The following is a 7,105-nucleotide window of genomic DNA, read 5'->3' as shown; positions in this document are numbered from 1 at the left end:
CGATAAGGATATGTAGATCTCCTACCATTGTAACCGACTTTGTGTAACCCTAACCTCTCCGGTGTCTATATAAATCGGAGGGTTTTAGTCCGTAGGACGAGATACAGAACAACAATCATACCATAGGCTAGCTTCTAGGGTTTAGCCTCTCCTATCTCATGGTAGATCTACTCTTGTACTGCCCATATCATCAATATTAATCAAGCAGGACGTAGGGTTTTACCTCCATCAAGAGGGCCCGAACCTGGGTAAAACTTCATGTCCCTTGCCTCCTGTTACCATCCGGCCTAGACACACAGTTCGGGACCCCCTACCCGAGATCCGCCGGTTTTGACACCGACACCGTGGATTTTTCTATCCTCGCGAGACGCCCTAGACTAAGCTCGTGATTTACGCACCCTCTTAAAGTCCATGCTCCCCGGGTACTGCGACGTGGTGCACTAAGCCACGACTAGCCCATACCTAAGGGCTCGTGCAGGGAAGAACAAGTCACCCGACGAAGTTTTCCGACCAAGTTTTCTAACAATTCCGCAGCTTCAAGATGTCTCCTGAGGCCAATGGCTCTTGAGCCGCTAGCAAGGGGGCCTCACTAGATAAAGAAGCGCGTGCTCTCGCGAGGAGGGAAACTACCACGAGTATATCAAGCTAAGTTATCCTACCATACCTATTTGGAACACAGCACCACAACATAACATCAGAACAATAAACATAGCATAGTAACATAGATACCATGGTTCATTACACGCCCTAGCAGGTCCCTCTACTTTTTTCGAATGCAGGAGAAAGGAAAGGTTAAACAAAAGCGGCTCGCACGACCGCAGCGGCTCACGAGGCCTGGCTTCGAGGGCCTCCTGGGCTCAGCCCGAGCTTTCCTCCCGCTTCACCGGAGCGTGGTGACGGGACAACCAGCCACCGTCCTTGAAGCGAGCCCAGTGACATGGCGACTGGTCATATCCGCCGCTACTGGTGCTCTTGCTGGAGGAGGAACCCCCGCTGCTGGGCGAGCCGCGGCCGTCGCCAAGGGCAAGCTCACCCTCAGCGCCTTCACGGGCGTCATCAAGGCAAAGCTCATCGTTGCCACCGCTGTCTTCAGGTCAGCACCCAGCACGACGACCATCTTCCCCAAACACCCTCATGTAGAGGGTCACGACACCGGAAGTGGAGGGTGCACCTCCCACTTAGGCGGAGCGCACGGGCGAACGTCTACCAGCCGTGGGTCGGGGCCACGCTGCCTGCGGCGGAGATCTCGACTGCAGCCCACGAGGCCTTGCTGCACCAGCCATCGGCCTGCAGCTAGAGGTCGTCAAGACCCATGGCCGGCAGCTCGCTGGCCAAGAAGCATGGAATCTAGAGCCAGGTGCCGGCCGGCCTCTTCAACCACACGACGAACTCAGGGAGCACGTCGGTCGAGTGGAAGCGCGACTAGGGAGGTCGCGCGACCATGGCACGCCTCCCTCCTCGCAAGGACGACCTCACCCCGGCGGCACCCACCACGAGAAGAAGCGCCGCCACGACCGGCCAAGGTGCGCCCGTGCCCCCGAGGAACCACCGCTGGGGTTGCAACATGCTTGCGGGGGCGGCCTCACGCTCTCTTGGGAGGTAGCGAGTCAGGTCCCACCTTGGGGGCCTTCCCCTTCTCGGCGGCAGAGAACTTCCTCGTCGGTGTCATAAGGAGCCATAGCAATATGGAGAAAAATAAGAAGCGAACTGCAAGAAGATAGAGATGAGCAAGGGGGGGGGCTCTGCCCATCCCCTCATTTATAGCCGGAAGGAGGCCAACCGCCGGCCTGCATGATCACACGTCATGATGGTTTTCTCTGCATGCAGCCATGTCTCGTCAAGTCGAACGGTTGCCGAGGCAGTGCGTGGGGAAGCAGAGACGCCCATGTCCCGTCAATCGCCACACATCGACCGGGGCCACAGGTGGTTAGGGCCCGCGGTGCTCCGCACTTGTGCTTTGGCTTCGCCTCGAAGCCAAGCTCGAGCATGCCTTGGGCCTCGGGGCTACTGTCGGTGTCCTGGGAACGGGGGTACCCAGACATGCCTGCCTGCGGCCCATAGCATGGCTCCATCGACGGCCCGGTACGGCCCAACTTCAGTAACAACAACCCAAGACCCTCGCGAGGGGCCAAGCGTCGCGAGGCGGACGACACCAACACCTCCCTGGGGGGCAGCCTCACTAGGCTAGCTCCCGAGGAGCGGAGATATCAAGGCAAGGTGCACCTCGCGAGGTTCATATGACGTGAGCCATGATGACGAAGGCTAGGCGGGTGCCAGCGGACGCAATGTACTAGTTTCCTCTTTGGTGCTAAGGAGGCAAGCGCAGGCGCGGGGTCCCGAGGAATGAAGCAAATGTTTCCATATCGGTGCAACAAGACCAAGACCGCCAGAACATAGGCCGGAGGTCATCGCGGAGCCCACTGCAGCGTCACCACCAGAGCCTTTTGTAGGCGAAGACCACTTTTGTCAGGATAGCTTGTACTAGTTGCACTACAAAAAATGACACTTCCGTAATGATACGTGTTTGTCACAGTAGGTCACGTTTTCTGTCATGCATGTACATCCATGACAATTTTATGATAGAATCAAGATAGTCATACCTCTGTTGTCGTAGAAGTGTTCCATGACATTACGAAAATTATCATCACGGAAGTGTCCACTTCCATTACGATAAATCACGCGTCACAGAAGTGCTTTCGTCATGGGTGACCGACACATGGCATCCACCATAACGGGTTGCCGTTAAGCTATCGGGTCCGGTTTTGGATCTGATAACCCGTTAACAGCCCGGACCAATGGGAAATTTCCATGTGTAAAATTCTGATTGGCCGGAGGAAACACGTGTCATCTCGTTAGTGGGTCAGATAGGCGCCTATGATATGTCGACACGTGCGACGACCCACCACTGGCCCATTTAGCTTATAAAAGCCGGCCCGTTTTACTTGGTCAAGAGTTAGCGGGCTGGCCCATGAAAAGCCTCTTAACGGTCTCTTTGCAAATAGCCCATTTTATGGCCTGGTAACTGATGGCCCATTAGGGCCTACCCGAAATCGGCCCAACAACGTCATGTGGGCCGTCAAATATAACACCGGCCCATTTCACTTTCGGCCCATGTATGGCCCACGACGTCTTTCGGCCTGATACGTCCATTTTGCATCATGCTTTTATATTGATATTTATTGCATTATGGGCTATTATTACACATTATGTCACAATACTTATGGCTACTCTCTCTTATTTTACAAGGTTTATATGAAGAGGGGGAATGCCGGCAGCTGGAATTCTGTGCTGGAAAAGGAGCAAATATTAGAGACCTATTCTACACAACTCAAAAAGTTTTGAAACTTCACGGGAGCCCGTTTCGGAATATATAAAAATATTGGGCAAAAGAAGTACCAGAGGGGGCCCACCCACTGTCCACGAGGGTGGGGGTGCCCTCTGCCTCGTGGGCCCCCTGGCAGCCCTCTGATGCCCATCTTTGGCTATATGGAGTCTTTCGTGGAGAAAAAAAATCATAAGCTATCTCACGGAACGAAACTCCGCCGCCACGAGGCGGAACCTTGGCGGAACCAATCTAGGGCTCCGGCAGAGGTGTTCTGCCGGGGAAACTTCCCTCCGGGAGGGGGAAATCATCATCATCGATCCTCTCAGCGGGAGGGGGTCAATCTCCATCAACATCTTCACCAACACCATCTCATCTCAAACCCTAGTTCATCTCTTGTATCCAATCTTTGTCCCAAAGCCTCAGATTCGTACCTGTGGGTTGCTAGTAGTGTTGATTACTCCCTGTAGTTGATGCTAGTTGGTTTATCCGGTGGAAGATCATATGTTCAGATCCTTTATGCATATTAATACCCCTCTGATTATGAACATGAATATGATTTGTGAGTAGTTATGTTTGTTCTCGAGGACATGGGAGAAGTCTTGCTATAAGTAGTCATGTGAATTTGGTATTCGTTCGATATTTTGATGAGACGTATGTTGTCTCTCTTCTAGTGGTGTCATGTGAACATCGACTACATGACACTTCACCATTGTTTGGGCCTAGGGGAAGGCATTGGGAAGTAATAAGTAGATGATGGGTTGCTAGAGTGACAGAAGCTTAAACCCTAGTTTATGCGTTGCTTCGCAAGGGGCTGATTTGGATCCATATGTTTCATGCTATGGTTAGGTTTACCTTAATACTTCTGTTGTAGTTGCAGATGATTGCAATAGGGGTTAGTCATAAGTGGGATGCTTGTCCAAGGAAGGATGGTACCCAAACACCGGTCCACCCACATATCAAATTATCAAAGTACCAAACGTGAATCATATGAACGTGATGAAAACTAGCTTGACGATAATTCCCATGTGTCCTCGGGAGCGCTTTACTTTATATAAGAATTTGTCCAGGCTTGTCCTTTGCTGCAAAAAGGATTGGGCCATCTTGCTGCACCTTATTTACTTTTATTACTTCTTACCCGTTACAAATTACCTTATCACAAAACTATCTGTTACTGATAATTTCTGTGCTTGCAGAGAATACCTTACTGAAAACTGCTTATCATTTCCTTCTGCTCCTCGTTGGGTTCGACACTCTTACTTATCGAAAGGACTACGATAGATCCCCTATACTTGTGGGTCATCAAGACTCTTTTCTGGCGCCGTTGCCGGGGAGTGAAGCACCTTTGGTAGGTGGAATTTGGTAAGGAATAATTTATATAGTGTGCTGAAATTTACTGTCACTTGTTACTATGGAACATAATCCTTTGAGGGGCTTGTTCGGGTATCTTCACCCCGACCAGTAGAGCAAAGAGTTGCTCCTCAACCTACTGAACCTACTGAAAATGTTTACCTTGAATTCCTTCGGTTATGATTGAGAAACTGCTAGCTAATCCTTTCACAGGTGATGGAACATCGCATCCCGATTTACACCTAATATATGTGGATGAAGTTTGTGTTGTATTTAAGCTTGCAAGTATGCCCGAGTGTCGACGTCCTGGGAATGGGGGTCCCCAGACTTGCTTGCCTGTGGCCCGCTGCATGGCTGAGCCACCAGGCCGTACGGCCCATCTTCACCAACAAGGCACCCAAGACCCTCGCGAGGCGGATGACACGAGACCCCCTTCGGGGCGGCCTAGTCAGGCAGGCTCACAAGGAGCGGATATATCAAGGCGAGGCGAACCTCACGAGGCTCTCGTGATGTGAGCCATGACGATCGACACCAGGTGGGCGTCAGGCGGGCGCCAGCGCGCGCGGCGTCCTTGTTTCCTCTTTGATGCTAAGGAAACTAGCGCAGGCGAGGAGTACCGAGGCATCAGGAAAAGGTTGCCATTTTGGTGCAACAAGACCAAGACCAGAAGGACGGCAAGACGGAGGTCATCGTGGAGCCCAAGACGGCGTCACCAACAGAGCCTTTCGCAGGCGCATACCACCTTTTGTCAGGATGGCTTGTACTAGCTGTCCCCCTTCAAATTAGTCCGCCGTTGTTGGCTCCCTTCCCGCTCAATATTTGGGAAGAGGACCAGGGCCTATATAAGTAGGGCTAGCCACCACCATAGAAAGAGAGGCGGGGACGAGAGGATGGCATCTTAGATCACTCTCTCACCCGCACAAGTTAGGCACGCACAAGAACACCTCAACCTCAGGAGGCTGTTCTTCCCCTTGTATTGTTCATCATCAGCCCAAGAGGCAACCCACCACCACCACCACACTAGAATAGGGTGTTACACCAGAACGGTGGCCCGAACCAATATAAATCCTGTGTCTTTCTATGTTGCGAGTTCGTCCGCGAGATCTTAGCGAGCTAGGGCGTAGATCGGTAGGAGGGAAAGACTTCGCGCGCACCCCAGTGTTCGAACCTTAAGGGTTTGCCGGAACCCCACATCCGACATTTGGCGCGCCAGGTAGGGGTGCACCGAAGCTTTCCTTCCGTCAGTTCGTCGCTCCACCGCTCCATCGTCTCCATGGCGGACGCTCGCCGCGCTCGAGCTGAGCGTCGGGCTGCTCTCACCGCCCGCGTTGTTCAGACAGCTCCCATCGGCGGGCCACCACGTCGTTCTTCATCCCTCGCCACCAATGCTGCCACTAGCCCAGTGGGGAACGAGCAGCAAGCGTCTTTGCTGCATCCTCGGTGCGGTAGGATGGCCGCACCGCCACTCCATCGCTGGTCCCAGCCGGTTCTTCGTCTCACACACACCGCGCTCCCATGGAGGCGCGGGCCGCACTCCTCACCGCAAACGAGCTCCAGCGCTACCGCCCAGTCGACGACCTCCACGAGGAGTGGCTCGACCGCGTCGCCGAGATTGTCCGTGCCGCAGGGGGCTCCCCGATGTCGTCCCTCTCTCTGCCTCACCCTCAGCCAGCCACGGGTGACGAGGCCCGAGGCGCGCCTCCACCACCCCAGCCCAAAGACGGCGCCTTGGCACCAAGGCGCGCGGCCCCGCGATGTGAGCCGCCACGACCGGTGCCCGCACGCGAGGAGAGAAGTAGCCAAGAAATCCCACAGCCGCGAGAAGCTGCACCCACGCTTCCAGCACCGCCTCGTCAATTCTGTGCGCCGCTTGCGGCGGCGCCGCACGGACCTCAACAAGACCAAGCTCCACCTCCGAGGCGGGCCCCAATAACAACGGCCGGCTGCCGCGCCTTCACCCCCGAGCTCCGCAACGTCGCCTGACAAGGCAAGTTCAAGCCGGATCTGCCTCCTCGCTACGACGGCACCGCCGACCCCGCAGAGTTCCTGCAGCTCTATGAGCTGAGCATCGAAGCAGCCAACGGCGACGAGAAGGTCATGGCGAACTGGTTTCCCATGGCTCTCAAGGATGGGGCCCGCACCTGGCACCTATACTTGCAGCACAGCTCGATCTCTTCCTGGGACGAGATGCGCGACCGCTTCGTCGCCATCTTCCAGGGCACTCGTGACCGCCCGCCGTCCGCGACCGTTCTGCGCCGCATCAACCAACAACCAGGGGAGACCCTCCAGAAGTACATCCAGCGCTTCAACAACACCCGCCTCAAGATCCCCAAGGTTACGGATGAGGCCATCATCTCCGCGTTCTCCGACGGCGTCCGTGATGTCAAGATGAAGGAAGAGCTCGCCATCCATGAGGAGCTCTGCACGTCACAG

Source organism: Triticum urartu, chromosome 2, assembly GCF_003073215.2.
Source record: "Triticum urartu cultivar G1812 chromosome 2, Tu2.1, whole genome shotgun sequence".
NCBI lineage: Eukaryota > Viridiplantae > Streptophyta > Magnoliopsida > Poales > Poaceae > Triticum > Triticum urartu.
Note: the sequence above shows the minus strand (reverse complement) of the source record.